General features: G+C 37.3%; 1 pseudogene; it reads right to left on the bottom strand.

Moving 5' to 3' along the window:
• Positions 1-22,765, bottom strand: part of LOC125366987 — a 35,034-nt pseudogene extending 12,269 nt beyond the window's left edge.
• Positions 22,766-23,797: the final 1,032 nt, after the last annotated feature.

Genomic DNA, 23,797 nt, shown 5'->3' with positions numbered 1-23,797 from the left:
TGTGTTTTCAATATAACTAATTCTCTACTCTACTTCCCATTTCTTTTTTTTTTTTTTTTTTTTTTTTTTTGGCCAGTCCTGGGCCTTGGACTCAGGGCCTGAGCACTGTCCCTGGCTTCTTCCCGCTCAAGGCTAGCACTCTGCCACTTGAGCCACAGCGCCGCTTCTGGCCGTTTTCTGTATATGTGGTGCTGGGGAATCGAACCTAGTGTATCCGAGGCAGGCACTCTTGCCACTAGGCTATATCCCCAGCCCCCTACTTCCCATTTCTTGAACACTTAAATCCCTAATATTTATAACTTTAACCATTAGTGAAGAACTAAGGTATAGATTTACAGTCATTTAGTTGGTGAATCCAGTCACTCATTCAAGGAAAAGGAGCTTTATAGGGTTATATTTGCCTTCAATGAATGCAGAGAAATTTTACTTTGAGGGGAGGGGAAGGCTGCAGATCCTAGGGCTTGGACTCAGGGCCTGGATGCTGTCCTTTAGCTTTTGTGTTTAAGGCTAGTGCCTTACCACTTTAAACCACCACATCAGTTCTGACTTTATAATTAATTGGACATAAGAATCTCATGAGATTTCCTGCATGGGCTGGCTTTGAACCACAATCTTCATAGTTCAACCTTCTGAGTAGTTATGATTGCAGGTGTAATTTGTGCTCACTACTAAAGTCTGGGGGTTTTTCCAAAATGCATAGATACTAATATTCACCTTTACTACAAAAATGAAAATGAGCTGGTCATTTGTGGAAAAAATTCAAGTCCATACTTCCTGGAATATAGCCCTAAAAGTCTTTGGGAGATATGTATATAATACAGTTCATTCTGGACTAAGATATGTATATAATACAGTTCATTCTGGACTAAGTAACTCTTAATTCTAGCCATATATATTTCAGAAAGTATCTGCACCTGCATTTAAGTCATCTGCTGTATGGAAATATAAGAGGCAGGCTGAGTAACACTGAACACCAGTGTGACTTCTGCCAGGCTACCTCACCATTATGCTCTTTTCCTTTCCTTAATACAAATATTAACCAAGTATAACTACATACATTAAACAATAAGCTTTTCTGCAGACATGTTTTAGAAATTATAAAAAAGAAACAATCGGATAACAGAAAATGGCAAGGTATTGAGAGGATTTTGTGCCAACATAAATGCTCATACCATTTAATCAAAATTAGTAAAACAAAGTTCCTATAATTAGATCCACTCAAATGTTTCATTAATTTAACTTTTACCTCTCCTATCATAATATGAAAGCAACCACTGAAAACTCATCTTTATTTAAATCTACTTTCATTTATTGTCATATATTTTCTGGTTCATCTAATGTTAAGATCAGAATTACTGCCAGTTTAATATCTAACAGCATAACTTCAATGTCTTGGCAAAACAATTAGCTTATACATCATTTTATTTTCATGATATTTATAAAGGATATCTGGACTGCAATTAATTATTTAGAAGGCCAGTTTCTTGATCCTTCCTCAACTACACTGTCATCTCTTAAAATTTATGTTATGTGGAAAGTCTGAAACCTATTAATTTTCTGTCATCTTACCATGAATATTTCCTAATGCAATATTTCCAGCAGTAGAAGATACAAATGATGATCTGCATAAAGATACTTGGCTTCCAGCAAACCATCTTCAGTAGATATATTACAGAACTTACTTGCAGTTTATCTACAGTTATGGTCTAAAGAGAAAAAATTTCTATCAGTTGATTATTAAACAAAAACTGGAAATAAAGCCAAAATAGTATATCCAAATTAGTGGAAAACTAACAAGAGGTTTTCTTTTTAACCTAATGCACAATGGTTTTCTTTATTCTAACTAGCTCCTATATTTTCTTGATTCTACAGTTTTATTAATTCTGCCTAATTCCTGGCTCTACAAGTTTGGGAACAAACATGAGATCCAAAGTAAATTCTACTATTTATTTAATTGTCATTATTAACATTTCTTAATTATGTCTTGTATTTTACATGTAGAATTATTGATGTTTTGTTACGTTTACTCCTACTACATAATTTTAAAGTGCTATTTTTCAAAGTATCCTTTACATTTTCATTTGATCTTAATCCAGCAACAAAATAAACTCACTACTAGTATCTACTATACTAGTATTAATATTTGTGAAAATATTTTAAAAACTCCTAATGCATAATTACATTGTAAAAAAGTGGGTATTTCCATGTTCTCTCTTCCAATCCTTATATTAATGCTTTTTCATTCTTTTTTTTTTGTCTTACCAGTGAAGGCTCCAGCCTTCAATCCATCCATGAAAAGTTGCTAATAGAGGGAATAGCAGCTACCTTTACCTGTTATTCTCAAAAAGAAAGTATAAAGCATCTCTGTACAGAACACCATGTGTACTGAGAATATATTTTATGTACATTCTATCAGATTATGGCAATCCTCTTCTATTTCCAATTTATTTGATTATTGCAAGAGGAATATTGAATGTATTGAGTTTTTGCATAGAGTTGCTTCTATTGAGCCATCTTGATTTCAATCCTTTAGCATATTAGCATATTTACATAAGAGCTATACTTTTGATTTCTAGAATGTTTCCACTTTACAATTAATAAGACAGTAGCTTGCCAGTGAATAAAATGAAAGATTTTATGTCCATTTTTAAATTTCTCTAGCAAAGCTTAGTATGCATTTATGTTTCAAATATTGCTCACATGTCAAATAGATAGTTAAGAACTCCAAAATCATCTTTAGGTTATGAATATAAAGTATTGACATTAAAAGCTTGCCCCTCCAGCCTGGGGATATGGCCTAGTGGCAAGAGTGCTTGCTCCATATACATGAGGCCTTGGGTTCAATTCCCCAGCACCACATATACAGAAAATGGCCAGAAGTGGTGCTGTGGCTCAAGTGGCAGAGTGCTAGCCTTGAGCAAAAAGAAGCCAGGAACAGTGCTTAGGCCCTGAGTCCAAGCCCCAGGACTGGCAAAAAAAAAAAAAAAAAAAAAAAGCTTGCCCCCATTTTGCACAGAAACATCTTCAAGTAGTACACTGGGTATTTAAAGAAATAGTTTTTGCTACTTGGAACATATTGGTATAAATGACATTTCTTCTGGCAAGGCCAGAAATTGTTCAGAGTTCAATATGTTATCTAACAAGAGTTCAACTTCAAGAATACTAAAATATGAGAAGACATAAGTACAAAAAGAGAAAGAATAGCATTTATCAGGTTTTATGGAGAGCAAATTAGAATTACTTACACTTCTGAATTTAAAGCTCATAATTTTTTTTTTAGTTTTTATTAAAAAACTGATGTACAGAGAGGTTACGGTTTCATACGTTAGGCATTGGATACATTTCTTGTACTGTTTGTTACCTTGTTCCTCATACCCCCCCGCCCCCCTCCCCCTTTCCCCCCCTGAGGTGTTCAGTTCACTTACACCAAACAGTTTTGCAAGTATTGCTTTTGTTGTTGTTTCTCATATTTTACCCTTTGTCTCTCAATTTTGGTGTTGCCTTTCAATTTCCTAATTCTAGTACCAGTATACACGGTTTCCAATACACTCAGATAAGATTACAGAGATAGTGTAGATACAATCACAAGAAGGTGATTTATACAAGAACCTCATCAATAGTAGAAACTACAGATACACATGGGATGTTGAAAGTAGTTACAACTGTGATATAACAATCATTTCCATAAAATGGAGTTCATTTCACTTAGCATCACCTTATGTGATCATAAGGGTATAGCTATTGGGCTCTTGTGATCCTCTGCTGTGACTTGCCTAAACCTGTGCTAATTATTCCCAATAAGGGAGACCATAGAGTCCATGTTTCTTTGGGTCTGGCTCACTTCACTTAGTATAATTTTTTCCAAGTCCTTCCATTTCCTTACAAATGGGGAAATGTCATTCTTTCTGATAGAAGCATAAAATTCCATTGTGTATATGTACCACATTTTCCTGATCCATTTGTCTACGGAGGGGCATCTGGGTTGGTTCCAGATTCTCGCTATGACAAATTGAGCTGCGATGAACATTGTTGTGCTGGTGGCATTATTGTGATTTTGTTTGTGGTTTTTTGGATAAATACCCAAAAGTGGGGCTGCTGGGTCATAGGGGAGTTCTACATTTAGCCTTCTGAGGAATCTCCATACTGCTTGCCAGAGTGGCTGAACCAGTTTACATTCCCACCAACAATGAAGTAGGGTTCCCTTTTGGCCACATCCCCTCCAACAATTGTTATTGTTAGTTTTCTTGATATATGACATTCTTATTGGGGTGAGATGGAATCTCAATGTTGTTTTGATTTGCCTTTCTTTTATGGCCAGTGATGTAGAGCACTTTTTCATATGTCTCTTGGCCATCTCATTTCCTCATCAGAGAAGTCTCTTTGTAGGTCTTTAGCCCACTTGATGAGTGGGCTATTAGTTCTTTGTGGTTCTGTTTTGGAGGAAGGTAATTTTTTTAGTTCTGCATATATTTTAGATATGAGGCCTTTGTCCATTGAATGGCCGGTAAAGATCTTCTCCCAGTCTGTGGGCTTTCTGTTTATCTTGCAAGCTATGTCCTTTGCCCTGCAGAAGCTCTGCAGTTTGATGCAGTCCCATTTGTCCAACCTTTCTTTGATTTGTAGCCTTTCTGGGTCTTTGTTAAGGAAGTTCCGTCCTGCGCCAAGGAGCCCAAGTGTTTCTCCTACTCCTTCCTTTAGTGTTTTCAGGGTGTCTGTTTTGATTTCGAGGTCTTTAATCAATTTGGAATTGATTTTGGTGCAGGGTGATATATAAGGATCTAGTTTTAGTTTGTTGCATGTGTTGAGCCAGTTTTGCCAGCACCATTTGTTAAAGAGGCTATCTTTCTTCCAAACTATTGTTTCAGCCCCTTTATCAAAGATTAAGTAAGCGTAGTTCTGTGGGTTCATTCCCAGGTCTTCAATTCTGTTCCATTGTTCTTCAGGCCTGTTCCGGTGCCAATACCAAGCTGTTTTTATTACTATAGCTTTATAATACAACTTGAAGTTGGGTATTGTAATTCCTCCAGGACTGTTCTTTCTGCTTAGGATTGTTTTTGTTATTCATGGTCTTTAATTACTCCATATGAATTTCTGGATTGCTTCCTCTATTTCATCAAAAAATGGTGTTGGCATATTAATGGGTATTGCATTGAATTTGTAGATAGCCTTAGGCAATATTGCCATTTTGATTATATTAATCCTCCCAATCCAGGAGCATGGGAGGTTTTCCATTTCCTTAGTTCTGACTTAATTTTGTTTTTCAAGGTTTTAAAGTTCTCCTCAAAGAGGTCTTTCACTTCTTTGGTTAAGGTTATTGCTAGGTATTTTATGTTTTTGGGGGCTATTGCAAAGAGCGTTGCTTTCCTGATATCAGCCTCGGTCTTTGTAAAGCTCATAAATTTTATTTGTAATTAAGTATATATTTTCTTTTACATGAATTATATGTGGTTAATGTCAATTTTTACTTTAAATAATTTCAATAAATCTGTCAAAGAAAAGTATTTTTCCTACAAACTGATTTATGAGAATACAAATGTTTCCCCTGCTTCAACTTTAAAATAAAGATGCTAAATTCCTGAAAAAAATTTGTATTACTTACAAATTTCCTCTATAAAGAGATTCTTCATGCTAATAATTTTAAACTCTCAAAATATTTATATAAATCAAGCCTCAGTAAGAATACTCTCACTTTTTATAGTGAACACCAAAAATATTTGAAAGAATATATGAAACTTAATTGAACTGGTAAAGGAACACTTCTGATTATCCTGCCTCCACCAATGCACACACAAGTAAAACCTTAAAGACACTTCTTACGAGTGTCTGGGAAATCCCAAAGATTCACATTGATTATTAAACACTATTATACTCTCTGGCTAAAGAAAATGTTTTGCCATACCTAAATGAACACAGCAAATATATTTGATCCATTCATTCTGGAAAATTTCGGAGTTTATAGTGCATGATATCAGACACTGTCTTGAATTAAAAGATAAAAAAATTCATTCTTTATAGCAAAACACTGGATTTTTCTGCCCACACTGGCTTGAAACCTTGATCCTAAGATCTCAGCCTCCTCAGTAGTTAGGATTATTGGTGTAAGCCACTGGTATCCAGCTCATTTGTTTTTCACACCAAAGTAACTATTTAAAGAGAACACAAAGTAGTTCCCAAAACCTTCCTCATAGGTATTGCTATAAACTAATTTTCTTTTCTACACAAGAAGGAAAATTTTTCCATAAGTTTAACTATTTATTATGTAATAGCAATGACTGCTACATATGGTAATATTATGTGTAAATATCTTGTTCTCACAAACAGTGAAAAACAAGTTTTAAGGAAGTAATGTGGTGCTGTAACCTATACTATTGAAGAAAGGAAAACTGACAACTATGTCATTAACATACATAATAATCACACAAGAGGTATTTCCATATTTTTGTAAGTGATAAGACTAAATTTGGGATACTGAAATCAATGGTATAATTTTTAAAACAGCTATACAAATAACAATACTATTGTTTATAATGCTTAACTTTCAAAATCAAACAACCAAAGCAAATACTATCACCCCTGAATAATGTTACTGAGGCTCGGGGAAGTAAAGTGGTATAGCTATTTTAGTCAAGGTATTTTTCCTGATTTCTTCACGTTCATCATCATCATCATCACCATCATTTCATTATCATCATTCTGGGAAGCAATACATTAGAGTTAGCCAAGCACCAAACATTATTTCAAGTACTTTACCTGAAATATCCAAAGTACATTTCCATGAAAGTTACATATGTAAAGTAACCCATATAATATTTATTTTAAGTACTAAAAAGTATTTGAAGAATTTTTAAACACACTTAGCAATACACTTTAAAAGTTAGTATCTAAAATAAAAATAGAAAAAAAAAACACTACCCACTTCAGTACATTAGGAAGCTAAAGAATGCAAGAAACAAAATAATAGCAAGTAGGAATAAATATTCAATCATCCATGCATGTTAGAAAAACTAAATAGCCACATTATTCAAAATAGCAGGTAATGGGATGATTTGTACTTTTCACACTCATAGCTCAATGTAATATTATAACTTACGAGATCACTTCAAATTAATATAAGCCCTCAATGAAGGGACTGTGACTTGTTAAGATACAGAGTTGTCCAACTTCACTCTTCCATCTCTAAGACCACAGCAATCTAATTAGTAAAAACTGAATGCCATCTCAAAAGGGCTTGTCACCTAAGGTCACACAGTCTTTGAATACTATCCCTGATTAATATGGAGGGTATATTTAAATATTTGGATTTAAGCAGGTTCTAAGAGAAAGATGATGGAAAATAAAATAACAACTTAATTGTTTTAATCTACACCTATAAGATATGCTCAAAATTCTTCATATCAATAATTTTTGAACAAAGCATAGAATAAAATTTAGCAAATCTAACAAAAGACTCATGCAGATTGCAAAATTTAAAACAAAAAAAGTCTTGGATTTCTTTTTAAGATTTAAAACTATTATTGATCACATTTTTAAAAAGACTTCCAAAATATACCTTTACTCTTAATACTATGCTAAATCACAGGAACCAATAAAACACTTGATTAAAATCTACTAATTATTTGAGCACCGGTGGTTCTTGTCTGTAATTTTAGCTATTGAGGAGGCTAAGATTTGAGGATCTTGATTTGAAGCAGCATGAGCAGAAAAATCGCAGACTCATCTCCAATTAATGAGCAAAAACTTGGAACTAAAGGTAGGGTTCAAGTGGTAGGGAGCCAGCCAAGAAGGGAAGAAGCTGAGCGGAAGTCTGAGGCTTGAGTTCAAGTCCCAGTCCAGGAACACCAACAACAAAGGAAAAATTACAAAGTTTCTTCCTATACTAATCAATATTCCAATAGCTACCACGGAAGGATTTGGAGAACAGTTAAGATATCTAATGTTGCCTCTTTGTGGACAATATAGAAGAATAAAGTTGAATTACAAGTTAATTCTTCAGGGGAAGTAAGTAGGTCTTGGAAAATACAGTATTCAAGTAAATCTTGCACAAGAAAAACCAAATGAAGATATGGAAATACAACTTAATGGGACATTTTACCCAGTGATTTTTAAAATTAAAAAAATAAGGATTAGAACTAAATGTATTAAGTGTTTACTTATTTTAAATAAGTAACTGTCACAAGTACTAAAATCATAAATTAAAATATAAATTGTATAACATTTAATAACTACAATCCCATTTGAATTTACTAACAAACCTGAATGCATTAAAGATTTTTTTTGTTTGTGAACCAACGGGAAGCAAAATTGCAATGATGAACTTTTATCTGATGCATGGATATCTGTGTCTCCATAGATTGTTCCCAGACAGATCACTTTGCCACCTTTGGTTTGAACATGTAACTTTTGACTCTGAAATACAAACAAAAAGTATAGACAAAAAAAGGAAAAAATACCTTTGGTTTAAATTAATGAAACCATTTACCATGGTTTTTTTCTTATTATTAATAAAAAAACTAAAAAAAGAACCTGGAAATGAAATAGACACTAGTATAATAATATCAACTGGAAAGAAATGCCAACTACTGTCAAAGCAGTAATTTAGAGACAAAGGACAAAAAGAAAAGTATAGAGACAGCTATATTCTAGCAGCTTTTCTTAAGGACTTGAAAGTCAAATATTCCTATAACCAGTTAAGTAAATACAAACAAGGAATACATTAATCATTGTTACTATATGTCATGATTACTAGTACTAAAGTTATCTCTTTTTTGGCAGTTTGTCAGCACCAGAACGACAATGCAGTCTTCTTTATATGACCTCTAACATTTAATTCTAACAATTAGAGAGATGGACATTCTATTTTTCCCATTTCATAGAGGAAAAAAAATCTGAATCTCAGAAGTTGGATAGCTTTTTCAGTATGATATGGTTAAAAAAAGTCAAATCAATTGGAATCCAGTTCTATATGGTCCCAAAGTCCACACTTGTAAGGCTGGTTGGTCTGAAAGAGGACACTTTACACTTAGGGTCATACTACATTGTGTTGCACCCCAGAAAATAAATGAAAATGAAAGGCTGAGTGAAAATGCTTCCAAGTACAAATAAAGCAGTAGTGATGTTTAGGTAGTCCCTTCTGACAGACTCCAAATGTACATGTATGTGTAGCTTCATTTCAAACTTGGCAACTATGGCAAAAGCCCAAATCCATGTTTATTGTCCAACAGAAAGGATGTGTGTTTCCAGCTTTCCTAAGCTCATTTGTTGCCAATAGAATGCAAATGAAAATGCTGTGTGCTACTTCCAGGCTGGTACTTTTAGAATGGGTATGCCTTCTCTGTGATCAACCCCTTCCCAGTAATTCTACATGAGTGCCAAAAGATGAAAGGAACCTAGCTCCTTCCTAGGAATGCTCCTAGGAACCTGTACAGTTGAGGAACTGTAATTGCATAGCAATCATTAGAGTACTTATACCATAACAGAGTGCAAGAATCTGGTACCCTGTTCACTTTCAATTTTTCAATTATCACATTCAATATTCTGGATTTCTACACAGCCAGATCCCAAGGACTTGATATCCAAATCTGGAAGGAAGAGAGAGAGAAATAAGCTTAGTACTAATGAGCTCCACAGCATTTTAATACCGCCCCCCCCCTCCCAGAGATTCAGTTTCTTAGCTACATTCCTCATTTTACTGAATAGTAGACAGAACACCTTGGTCAACAGTCTCTGAAAAGAAGTCTCAACCAAGTCAACTTGATCAAATGTAGCATCTCTGACAGTTTTTAGAAATGGCTGTCCTCATTATTTGGAAAGAGAAAGAAGTAACAAAAATGGAAAGTAAAGAGAGAAGAAACTGCTTCCTCCCATATGAAAGATCACAGAAAAGATTCTTTGAGTAAGACTTACACACACACACACACACACACACACACACACACACACACACACGAATAAGAATATGTTAAGATACTCAGTAAGCTTAGTGTCTCTCTCTCTCTTTGTTTTTTTCTTTTTTTGCCAGTCCTGGGGCCTGATCTCAGGGCTGGAGCACTGTCCCTGGCTTGTTTTTACTCATGGCTAGCACTCTGCCAACTTGAGCCACAGTGCCATTTCTGGCCTTTTTTATATATGTGGTGCTGAGGAATCGAACCTAGGGCTTCATGTATATCAGGCAAGCACTCTTAGCATGAGGCCATATTCCCAGGCAACAGAAATGCCCTTTGACCCCCGACACGCTTAATGTTGGAAAATTTAAAGATTTGTTCCTAACTCTCCCTCAAATTAAAAGCATATTAGGGTAATAACATGGGTCAGTTTATATGATCATATTTTAGATTTGCAAATTCTCCTTCTAATTCTTCACATGTAAAAAATAACTGGACTATTAACATGAAACTATGTCACAAGGTATTTGAAGTACTTTTTCAAAAGTGAAACTGCTTTGAAATGCCTAGTAGGAAACAGTAACCATAATGAGTTAAGTGGGAGTATATTCAAAGAGAACTGGGAAATAAGGAATTAGAGGTGCCATTCTTGAGTGTCAACTTATAGTTTAACATGTAGTTTAGGTATATCTGCATTAAAAGAATTAGAAACACTGATAACTTAGTACTTAATTCACAAAAATATTAAGAATTTCTATTATAGTAAAATGCAGAGGTAAACACATTGAGACCCTGTGCTACAATTTCAATAGTTATAACATAAAAACAATTTCCATAGTTGTATAGAAATCTCTGTTATCTGTTAGTTAACATAGCAATATTTTGTTTCTGAGTAAAAAGACAATTTTATCCCACAGAAACAGAGATGCAATTGTAACTGCAAAGCTTATTTCTAATAATAATAATAATAAATTAGTGAAATAATGCCACAACACATGGTTGGATCTAAAGCAGTGATGATAGCTATGAACAGAAACAGATTTTAAACTTACTCTACCCTTGCTAAGTAGGTAGAGAAATTAAAGCTACACATTACTAATAATGCTACTTTTACCCATCCACTGAAACAAGTAATAGACAATGTGGAGGAAAAGCATGAAGCTAGATTTGAGGGAGGCTCAAATGAATGGATGATGAATGGAGACAGAAATTGGGCTCTAAATATAAAAAGAGGAAGCAAGAATGAGAGTTATAATTGCCAGCAAAAATTATCTTTATTCATCTGTGCTACAATACTTTTTCTTAGTCTATTTTGAACTATATCAAAGTTCCATCAGCATCTCTCTCCCTCTAAGACTGTTACATTTCAAGAGCAGGTTCTCTTATTGACCTATATGAGTTAGATTTTGAGAAGGAACAAAGTATAATGACTGAGCGAATCTAGTCCATAGCCTAACTCCATCATTTCAAGTATTAAAGGCATTTTAAAATCTACCCTTCACTAGAATGTAAGTTCCATGAAATCACTGATTGTTTTTCTATTTGTTCATCCACAATAAATACTTTATGATAGTTCCAAATCTTATTTGTATTTTACTTTATTTTGTTTGCCAGTTGTAGGGTTTGAACTCAGGGAACAGGCAGTATCTTTTGTACTCAAGAATAGCACTTTATCCCTTGAGCCAAAGTGCCACTTCTGGATTCTTCCAAATAGTTTACTGGAGATAAGAGTCTCAAAGACTTCCCTGCCCAGTCTGGAGTTGAATGGCTATTTTCAGATGTCAGCCCCCTTAAGTAGCTAAGAATACAGGTATAAGCCACCAGCACTTCCTATATTTTAAGTTTACTCAGCTGAAATGGTGATAATAACACCTATTTTACAGTGCAACTATAGGGATTACAAAAGATTATCTCAGAAATGATAAATCATTACCATGATCATTGTCCAGGTCTTCTTTTCCAGGAAGACCTCTCCCTAAAAAAAATTAATACCAAACCCAAATATTGCGGAAACAACTTGTATTGTTATTACAGAAGCACACCAGCCCCCCCCCCCCCCCCCGCAGTCTTACAATGACTTCAAAAGCTTCCTAGGGTAAATTTGAGAAAATACTTAGGCCACAAAGAACTGTGACAGTTATTAAGAAGCTAGATGCTTATGTGAAAACAAGTTTCCAAGTTACATATGGAATATTCTGGAGGCAGGGGTAATTTGGAGATGGAGGTCAAGGTGTGGCAAGGGAAAACTTAAATTCACTGCCACACTAGTGAATGGATCATCAACCCTGAAAAATGAACCAGTTTGCTAATGACAATGTGACAAAGGAGTATAAGGCAGTTGTTCCAAAATATATTTCTACTCGATTTAAACTTTTTCCTTAACTGTGAACTTGATGCTTAAATGTTCCTTGGGAACTCCTCATAGAAGCAAAAGAGAAAGTTTCTTTAGAGGCCAATTCTACAAGAGACTGGTCCCAAGTGACTGAAAAATGTGCGCTGAGTGCAGTGGGCCCCAAATTTGTTAGAACTTGATCGTCACTTGCCAAACTTCAGGGGTACATTCACCTTCACCGCCACCCAGGAACTGATGGTGTTGGACACAATGGTCATCTCCCACAGGGCCTCCTCGTACCGCACCTGCAGGCTGTCCAGGCCCGGCGCCTTGCCCTTCACGCCAGACATGGCCACCAGCACACGGTTGCCGTTGGGGAAAGAGATGGGGTCCAGGGACCTCACAGCCAGGTGGCACAGGAACCACGCCCACAGCTGACAGACTATTTTCAAATAAATATAATCAACAAAAAGTACTTTTCTGATTGTGTGAAGTTAAAAATTGAGAATATGATTAATATTCCTGCCGAGCCAGCCATCAGTGAAAAGGAATCCTGAATGAGGGGGGCGAGGACTAAAGAAAAGGAAAAATACAAGACAAGAGAAAAAAGACAAGAGGCAAAGATGGGGTACGGGAGGTCTGCATCTCGAGATTGAAACTCAAGACTGCAGCCCCATTTATTCTTAACATCCAGCTTTTATGCAGTTTGGGAACCAGGGAATGGCATAGGGTTACCAAAGTTTAAGAAAATAAGAAAGCTTTTAGGTCGGTAAATAACAGGAGGCAATAAAACAAGACAAGGCTGAATGGTAAACATAAACCAGGTGCCTATGGACACAGTAAAACATCTTGATACGTGCTGGTTGTCAATTAAACCAAATCTTACCACATTCCTTGTGATAACAGCACAGCCAGAGGTCAGGATGAGGTTAGCTGCTAGCTCGGCTCCCGACAATTCCCCCGTCTTTTTATTAAAAGAAGCGAACCCACCTGTCTTAGGTGGGGTGGGTACCCCAGCCTGCCTTACCCGTCTTAGGGTCAACTTCAGAGCAATGCTGAAACCCCATGTCTTAGGTAGGTCAAGGCTGGTACCGCCTCATACCCCTCTGGCTGCGGTTCTTCTCGGGGGAAAGTTCATTCACTTGGAGCTTGATCTTATGCAGCTGGCTGGCTAAACTCATGAAAGAGTTTTGCAATATGCATACAATGCAAGGAAGGCATAGGAAAGCCATCAGCGAAATTATCTCTGGGCCGAGCAATGTCATTAACAGCCCCTTAACATTAGTTAAGGAAGGGAGATACTGTTGAACTTGTTCAAACAGTTCTTTTGCTGTTTCTGCCACTTTAGGGTCCAAAGGCGGAGCTTGTTCTAGTCCGGCTATTTGTCTATGCAGTTGAAAGAGATCTAAGGACAAGTTATTATGGTGCCAAATACCATTTAGATGTGCTACAACTTGTTCCCAAGAATAGCTCGACCTATTATACTTATGGAGGGTCACACAAATAAAGTCAAACCCAGCATGACAGCACACTTGTTGCAAAGTTTGTAAGGCACGAATTTGTTCTCCCAGTGACAACACAGATTCATACAATGCTTCTAATTTTTGTTCTACTTTATCATCAATCCTGCCTTGAAAGTGCAGGGCTTGCATGGTATTATGAGCAAGCTGATTAACATAATGAGCTGTCTGCACATTTTGTGTTAGACCCACAGTGACCGCTGCAGCAGAGACAGCTAAGGAAATAAAGGCTACAATGCCTGCTATTAGTAGCCCTACAAATCGTCTAGGGTGCATAAGCTCTTCAGATATGTTCACAGGAAGCACGACAAATGGAGGCTGCTTAATAGCAATTACAGCATCAGTAGGACAACTATACAAGCAATTTGAAAAAGAACAGTTAGTGCAAGTAACATTGAAATACATGGCTCCTATAGAAATATTAAAAGGTCCATAAATAATAGCATAAGGGGGTGCTACACAACTCATAATATTTTTTAAAGAAGTAGAAGTGGGCCAGGAGATATTATTCAGGGAAGCCACTAACATCCAGACATGACATTGAGGGTGTCCATTCATCCACCACAGACCTGGGTTGTACTTGTTGGTGAGATTAGCTCCGGACCAGTCTATCAGCTGAGAATTAGTTCCTGAAATATCGGTTATAAAAGGGTGATCATGTCTACACTTTATGGGGTGCAGTTCTCCTGTGGATTCTACATTTTGAGAATAGTTGATGCAGCGAGGTATCATGAAGGACAAGGTAGAATTTGCATGTACAGGAAACCCAGTAGGCAATGAAGTCATTTGTATATTATATACTTGACTATTATCAGGAATCCAAATTCTATGATTTATGGATTGCATTACAGTACAGCCTGGAATATAACTGTTGGAGTCAGTTGTAAAGCATAAAGGGGTTCCAATGACAGAAGCTGCAAAATCTCCCATCTTAACGTGTTGGTCAAAAGGGTCTGGAGCTGTACCATACGCTGATCTGTTGACATGGATGAACACCTCAGCTCCCTCCCAGGTCGCAGGGTGCACAATCGGTGGATCTGGCATGTAAGCCCAGTGGGTCAGCGCTTGTACTGTTCCAATGAGTTTCCACAATCTGAACACAATGCTCAGGTAGCCAGCGGGCATCATTTTCATCCTGTGAAAAAACACAGACATGTCCTCTACCCCATGTCAGTACCGGATCCGGCCTGTGCCAAGCACTTGTTAGAGGATCTTTCCACTTAACGTGGGCAAAAGCTCTTTGCTCTCTCTTTTCCCTGAACTACTGTGATGCGGAGTGGCCATTGCAGTCCAAATTTAAAAAATTTAGTATGAATAAAGCATGAGAAAGTATATTAACAGGAGAGAAGGGGTATAGTTCCCCCCCTTTAAATTTAGAAATTTGGTGTTTTAACAAACCGTTGGCCCATTCAACAATTCCTTGACCATGAGGATTATAGGGAATTCCTGTAGAGTGAACAATTTGGTAAGATTTGCAAAAGTTTGAAAAGCTCGTCCAACATATCCTGGACCATTATCAGTTTAAATTTGTTTAGGAAGTCCCATAGTAGCAAAGCTGTGTAAGGCATGGGAGATACAATGTTTGCCAGCTTCCCCGCTAAGAGGACTAGCCATAGTAAAATTAGAGTAAGTGTGTATTATAACATGGACAAAGCGGAGCCGTCCAAAAGAGGTGATGTGGGTAACATCCATTCGCCAAACATGGTTGGCCACTAAGCCTCGGGGGTTAATGCCATTGGAGGGCACAGGTAGGAAGGTAGCACAGTTGGGACAAGTTTTTACAATTTGATGAGCTGCCTCACAAGTAATATGAAATTGCTGACGTAAGGCACGACTGTTTTGATGGTGGGCAGCATGTGATTGCTTTGCCATGTCAATTTGAGTGAGAAAAATGTGAGTAGCCTCATCCGTAATAGCATTGCCCTCACTTAATGGTCCAGGAAGCTTAGTATGGGCACGTATAAATCCAAAAAAACATGGACAGGTGTGAGAGCGAAGAAGTTGTAACTGGCAAAAAAGAGTTTGGCTAGTGCAATTAGCTGTACCAAGAAAAGGGACAGTTTCAATGACCTGAAGGGCTCGAATGACTGTCCGAATATAAATTAAAGGCTTTAGTAGTAAAAGTGTAAGGGCCTGTAAAACTGCTTGAAGTTCAACTTCCTGGGCAGAAGAAAGACCAGTGTCCAAGATTTAGTTCTTAATGTCTAGCCCAGTGGATTCAGGTCTTGTTAATTTTCTCAGCTCTTCCTGGGCAGCAGCATACGCTCCCGGAGCTGGGCAACACTCATCAGGTACCTGTTCATCAATAGTAAGAGCTTCCGTTCCATTAGAGGATCCATCTGTAAACACCAAGGCAGCCATAGAAAGAGGAGATAGAGATATAATCTGAGGAAATGTAAAGGTGTAAGAAGAGGCAAAGTGAAGTAATTTGTTGGAGGGATAATGATGTGAAATTATGCCCATAAGATTGTCCCAAGCATTGGCCCAGGAATCACAATGAATATAAAGCCATTCTTGCTGTTGTAAAGTATAGGGGATATAAATAACCTGTGGATCTCGTCCAAGATACTTACAAGATTCCACACGGCACATATGGAACTAAGGTGGCTACCAATTTATAATAGGGAGTTAACACTTTTGAAGGAGCAGCAGGCAGAAAATCCATAAAAGAGGTCCCTTATGCCAGAGGACCGCTGTTGGAGAAAGAGGTATAGTTAGAATATAAGCTTTCCAAGGGGCTGAATAATCAATATCATTTATATGTCTTGAAGAAATGGCAGAATTTACTATGCTTAAGGCTTTAGTTGCTTCTGTTGTCATTTCTCTGGGAGATGTAGGGTCAGGGTCCCCCTTTAATAGATCAAATAAGGGTTTTGATTCAGCTGTGGATAATTTAAGATAAGGGTGAAACCAATTAATATCTCCCAGAAAATTTTGAAAATCATGCAAAGTACGCAAATGAGAAGTCTTAACCTGTAAATTCTGACTAGTAAAATAATAAGGACCCAAAATATGACCAAGAGGGATTCTTATTTTTCTCTGCCTGGGCTGGCTTTGAACTGTCCAAGGAGTCTTAGTCATAAAAGCCCTTTTTATTTCCAAATAAAGCAACAGGAGAACAAAAGGAGTAGAGTTTACCTGTAAGTTGCTAAGAATTGACCAACAAGTAGTTGCCAGAATTTAGCTGTAACACATAAAGAACAGCAGACTGAATGGGATCCATGTGCTATTAAATCAAATCATATTATTTAACCTTACCTTACTGGCACGTGAAAGAGAAAACAAATGAATAACAATAAAAGTCTCAGCTTCAGTGGATCTGAATTGGCTGTGTCTTCCATCCCCAATTAGCAGGCCGGCAGGAGAGATGGCTTGCATCTGGATAAGGCTGTATTAGAGTTCCCTGGATAGGCTGTCACATTTCCTGCTTGTTGCCTGTAAATTTCTACACAGACTGGTTAAGGGCATTTTTAAACAGATTTTTGAAGGCTTGTGCCTTTAACCATCTTTCTAGTCACAAAATCCACACAGATTGAAGGCCAACCAAGTCTGCTCTCTGTAGCAGCCAGGGCAGTTTCTGAGTCACAAACAACTCCCAGTTTGGGAGCTGACTGTGGAGGCAGCTTTCTGTAGCCACAGACTGCCACGGTCCACTCAGCTAGCACACATGTAAACCTGTATCCTATAAAGCAAAATGTTTATTTTGGGTCAGGGAAATTTAGGTTAATAGTCACATCTGTGCAGTTATTTCAAAATAACTCTGGTCCCTTTATCTTAAAGAGTTTATGAGAGCACAGAGAAAAAAGAAAAAACAAATGGAGAAGCAAAATCTTAGTCTATACCAAAGAATTGTCAGGATTAGATGTACACTTGACTCAGCATAGATAGACATAAAGAATAACACATTGGTTTTACATCATTGTACTTATATCACATACTGTATATGAAAACTTTTTGGAGTTTTTCTTAGACACATTTGTTTGCTCCCAAACATAATCAGTTTGGGTTTGAAACCTGTTTTTTGTTTCGTTTTTAAGTTTTACCAACAGACAGACATAGACAGACATACATACACATACAGACAATGTGCACACATTTTGGGGCGCGCTTAGAATTGTTCTTTAATTTGCCATGTAAGTTTTTCTGGAATTCCAGTGGCAAATGATATTATTTTGCCTATATTCTAGAACCACGTGGTTAGATAGTAAACAAAAAAAAAACCTTTTCAGCAAACCAAAATTTTCAGATCATCCGAGAAGCCACATTTTGAGCAACCAGTTTATCTCCCAAGGGGAGCTTATGGGAGACAGGACATGAACACAGACAGTGAGCTCACAGTAAGACATCTTCATCTTCCAGCATTTGAATTGTAAGGCACCTTTGAAATGCAAGGCCACAGGACTCCAAGTCCCTGCCCAGCCTCCAGGAATTTGGCATGCCCTTCACCTGGGGGATGGCCAGGCTTCCACCCCAACCAATCCTATTGTTGACCATGTGCTCAATGCTAGAGAAAGCTTATGATTTAGCCAAATAAGCAGAATTTAACTGAGTCTCCAAACTTAACATCAATAACAAGACTAGAAAACCTTTCTTTGAGTCTTTTAAAGCAGATGTTAAACAAATATCAATACCCATCCTATGTCACAGGCAGGCAGGCAGAGTTTAGAGGGAGGCAGAAAAAGAGACAGAGAGAAATTCATCTGCCTGAGCGCTCATAAAAGTTAGGTAAGTCCTGCAAAATATTCCAAATATATAAGATTGGGCTCAAACTTGAGCAGCTTTCCTGAAGCAATTTAGACTGTCCCTCACTTGAGTGACCAGCGGAGCTGAACTAGAGATCAATTGTCTCCAAGCACCCACAATCGCTGATCTCCTTGACCTAGCCCAGTGGCTTTATGGAAAATGTAAGCTCCAGGCTAATGGTCACTCACCCTGGTTGGGGTTTCAAATCTGTCCTGGTGGATGGAAATAAAGCGCTCGGTCAGGAGAAGTTACCTCGGTGGTGTTAGCATTTCCCTAGCCTCAGGTTCCTCCCCCCTGAGAGTAGCCTGCACCTAGGAGAGCTGTAAGTCTGCCCGGACTCCCTTTAAAGGAGTTTGTTGTTCTGGATGAAGCTGTGACAATAGAGTTATCCTGATTTCAACATATTCTCAACATGGGTCAATCTATCTTTAGTAGGCTCATTGCATAATTTCTCCTCAGTGTCTGAGCCATCTGAGTCTTCCTTAATGTCTAGCCCAGTGGATTCAAGTCTTGTTAATTTTCTCAGCTCTTCCTGGGCAGCAGCATACGCTCCCGGAGCTGGGCAACACTCATCTGGTACCTGTTCAGTTTCTCCAATTGACTGATCGAATTTAATCTGTTCATGTCTAGGATCTAAGCAATCTTGGACCAGATACCAAAGAATAATAGCATCCACTGGGGTTTTCTCAGGGCCATATGCATCATAATGTTCCCAAATATCTTTCTCTCTCTCTCTCTCTCTCTCTCTCTCTCTCTCTCTCTCTCTCTCTCTCTCTCTTTTTATTTTTTGCTAAGTTTCTAAGTTATTGGTTCCTTCCTCCAGGAACTGGGGGCATGCTTCCTTAATAAAGTAAAAGAAAACTTTCTAAGTGACTTTGGCCAACTTTCACTGCCCGGACAATAAGCATGCCTTTGGGGGCCTGCACGTATAGCATGCAGCCTATACTTTATCCCATAATTTCTTACTCCCGACAATACTCTCTCTCTCTCCCGCTCTCCTTCCCAAGTGATCGGACGTCCTTACCTGAGCGGGGGTCCTCTGCCATCATCCCAGGCATTCAGGTCCCTGTTCGGGCGCGCCACACCTGCCGAGCCAGCCATCAGTGAAAAGGAATCCGGGGGGCGAGGATTAAAGAAAAGGAAAAATACAAGACAAGAGAAAAAAGACAAGAGGCAAAGATGGGGTACGGGAGGTCTGCATCTCAAGATTGAAACTCAAGACTGCAGCCCCGTTTATTCTTAACATCCAGCTTTTATGCAGTTTGGGAACCAGGGAATGGCATAGGGTTACCAAAGTTTAAGAAAATAAGAAAGCTTTTAGGTCGGTAAATAACAGGAGGCAATAAAACAAGACAAGGCTGAATGGTAAACATAAACCAGGTGCCTATGGACACAGTAAAACATCTTGGTAAGTGCTGGCTGTCAATTAAGCCAAATCTTACCGCATTCCTTGTGATAACAGCACAGCCAGAGGTCAGGATGAGGTTAGCTGCTAGCTCAGCTCCCTACATATTAAGATTGACATAAGCTATAAGGAGTATTGACACTTAAAATAGTCTAATGAATATCAAGTCTGTTTATAGTTGTAACTAATAAAAGTTGTCTATTTTACTTTGAGGGTGGGGGAGCAAGGAATTGAGACACTTGGCTTTCACCTTTCACTACTAGGTAGAGTTGAAATCAGCTTGCTCTGAGGACTAGTTTCTTTCATCTACAATGTTATTCTTTGCAATTTATTCTATGACTCACTAAGGGACATATCTAATTAGATTCGGGTAATTGCTATATGTGAAAAACATGGATATATTACCAGTCTGTCTAACAAACAGACAGGTTGGACATATTAATAGTTTTTTTTACTTTTATTTTTTTTGCTTTGGAACTAACTACAAATCTAAGGCACAAATTATTAAGAGATCATCATCCATAAAAAATAATTTTTGTAGTCATGAACAAGCTTCTGAAAAGAGGGTCAGTTAATATAATTTTTTCCATGTTCAAGTCATTCATTAGGACAAAAAGTCTTAAAATATTTGTACCTATGACCCAGAAATTGTGCTTTAGTGGATGAAGTTGGAATATTCAAGAAATGATGTTTTATAAAACTCCTTATATTAGGAAATAGTGGCATCAATTTAAATCCATAAAATAAGAATTATACACATTTGGAATATTATACAGTAATTTAGAAGATGTATTTTGAAGATGAGTCAACATTATTGCAAATACTTCATAATATAAGCGAAGAGTAATTAATGAGTGACGAATAAATAATAAATGAAGATTTGTGAAGTATGTTCCCAATACTGTAGCAACAATAACAAATTAAATATAAAATTAGATTGCACAAAAGCAATTGTGAAAAGATATATATGTACATATAATTTGATAGTAGTGGTTATCCGTAAGCAGTAAGATTTAATTATATTTTTATGTGTCACCAACAGTGAACATGGTTCAATTTATAAAAAGAAAAATATGAAACATTTCCTATCATAAATATTAGTCACTAAGACTGACCAAAAAGGTCAAAACTTTCTTACCATTTAAATGTAAAACTGGAATAGAAAGAGGATTTTTTTGCCATCTCACTGTAAATGTTTCAATGAATATTTTATGATTTATGTTCAGTAAATGGAAAGCAAGGGGGCAAGAAAGAGTGTTCAGAAGAAAATTGAGGCAAACAAAGCTAGGCTTTGAAATGAGTTTTAAAAAATGAGTTACTGAGTTCTTCACTTCCAACATTTTAATTTGATTTTAAAAAGATTTCTATATATTTATTTATTGAATTTATGTTTCACATGCTATATTGTCTTTACTTCATTTAGCTGCTAGTTTAAATCCTCTTTGGGCTCTGTTGTTTATTTGTATCTTCTATGAATTTATTCAGGTGTTCCTACATCTCTTTTATTTCAATAATCATTTTTGTCATTGCTTCTATAAGTTTATTTTTTGAAATTTTTCCCTCTTCGCTATGATTTAAATCCTTTACCATAGAGCTGTTGGCTTTTGAAGGAGACGTGTTGCCTCATGCTTTCTGAATTTCACTTCTATGTTGTGGCTTACCTAACTGGGTCCAAGGTTTTAGCTGGAGATCTTTACTTTTTGTGTCCTTTCAGTTGGGGATTCATTAGAGATTACTTAAGACTGAGGAGTAGCTAGGCTGGGATGATTTCTTTTGTTGTTGCTACTAGTGGGGGAATGAGTTGCTCAATAGTCAAGTATTCTACTTCAATGCTCAACTGGGTGTAGTCCTCTTTTCCAGTCAGGATGAACAAATCTGTCACAGTTGATAAACCACAACTGTGAGATTACCACATCTCTAATGAAGAACCATCACAACTAGTGCTCCAGTATCTTTAGATAAATATAGAAGTAAAATCAGTCTTCACTATAGTCTGTTATAGTTTATACCTGCAGGTTGTAAGCCACTGTGTCATGCTTCCCATTGTACTGTTGAGTGCCTAATAGCCACAGTCTCTCAAAGGTGAATGTGCTTGGCATTGGTCCCCAGCCCACTGGTTATTTGTGTTTAGGTTTCTCTGCTGTGTTGTGGTTCATACACCAGATGAGTCATATCAGGATCTCTGCAGTCTGTGTTGGAGTCACACATTGCTTGGGCATGAAAAGTGATTTAGAAAACAAATAATAAAAATAAACTCCATCTCTAAAGTAGATGGCTTTGCAGGTGATTTCTACCAGACTTATATTAAGGGACAACATTCTGCATAAACTCCCCAGAATTCTGTATAACCCCTCCATAATTATAAGAGAACTCTTCCAAATTAATTTTATGAGGCCTGTATTTTTGTGATAACAAAGCCAAACAAATTTATTGTCAGAAAAGAAAACTACAGTACAATATTCTACATGTGAAAAGGATCGTGATCAGGTGATGTATATATCTAAAATGAATGATTAGAGTTAGCTGGACTTTTACTCACTGGTAAGTACCTGACAAAACTAACTTAAAGAAAGATAGACTTATTTTGGCTCATGGTTTCAGAGGTCAGTCCACAGCCATTTTGGCTTCACAGTTTCTGAGTTTGTGCATCATGAGAGGGAGCAGATTGGGGAACAAGGTGTTCTACTATGGGCAGACAGGAGGCAGAAGGGAACAAGAAGGGGGCTGTAATATGATGCGACAAGCTGTAATTGGTCCTGCATAGCAAGACTGTGTCTCAAAGAAGGGAGAGAGAGAAAACAAAAGAGAATCACCAAGGAGCTAGGACAGGCCACACCCTTTAAGTAGGCCTCAGTGACTTACTTCCTCCAAACTGGTCCAACATTGTAGTGGTCCGTTCAGTGTTAACTCACTGATGGATTAATTTAGTGCAGTTAGTGGCTCATAATCCAACCACTCTTCCATAGCACTACTAGCTCGAGAGCAAGCCTTCAACAGATGAGCATTTTGAGGAGATACTTCATTGTGTAACCACAATCATTAGTTTCATGTTAAAAAGAATAGTGTCTTATTCCTATAATCCAAGCTGTTTTGGAGGTAAAGATTAGGAGGATAGAGGTTCAAGGCCAATTGAGACACACTAAGATCTGTGATAACCCTCTCTCATCACTTCTACTAAACATTCTCCTGTAGGTTCCTTACAATGAAGTTATACAATAAAATGATATGGAAGCTCTTCTGGTCTGGGCTCTTCATGTTAAGAACTTGGAAGCTGCTGCTCCAATCCCAACCAGTGAAAACCTGAACAGACTGAGAAATCAGTGATTTCATATGCATTTTATATGAATATTAATTTATAAACATGTTTATGTGTGTTTGTGTGTAAGTGGAATGACAGCAGTGATACATGAAGATATTAACAAGAGAGATTAATTAGGTCCTTTTTATTTTATTTTCATCTGTTTTTGGCAGTCCAGGGACTTATAATCTGGGCCTGGGCTCTGTCCCTGAGCCCAAAGCTGGGCTTTGAAATGAGTTTTAAAATTGGCATATTAAGCTCTTCATTTCCAACATCTTAATTTGATTTTTAAAAAGATTTCTCTATTTATTGATTGAATTTGTCTTTTGTATTCCTGCCAGGGCTGGCTTCAAAGCATGATCATCAGATCTTAGCCTCCTGAGGATTACAGGCATGAGCTACCAGCACCTGGCTGAATTAGAGCTTTTAAAATTCTTTGTTGCTGATCCTGGGACATGAATTCAGGGCCTGGACACCGTCCTAAATCAAGTCTAGCGCTCTATCACTTGAACCACAATTCAACTCCAGCTGGTTGTTTTTTTTGTGTGTGTGTTTTCAATAATTTATTGGAGATAAGAGTCCCACAGATTCTCCTTCCTGGGCTGGTTTTGAAAATCT

This window comes from Perognathus longimembris, chromosome 18, assembly GCF_023159225.1.
Source record: "Perognathus longimembris pacificus isolate PPM17 chromosome 18, ASM2315922v1, whole genome shotgun sequence".
Lineage (NCBI taxonomy): Eukaryota > Metazoa > Chordata > Mammalia > Rodentia > Heteromyidae > Perognathus > Perognathus longimembris.
The sequence above is the reverse complement of the archived record's forward strand: the minus strand, read 5'-3'. Positions and strand labels throughout refer to the sequence as shown.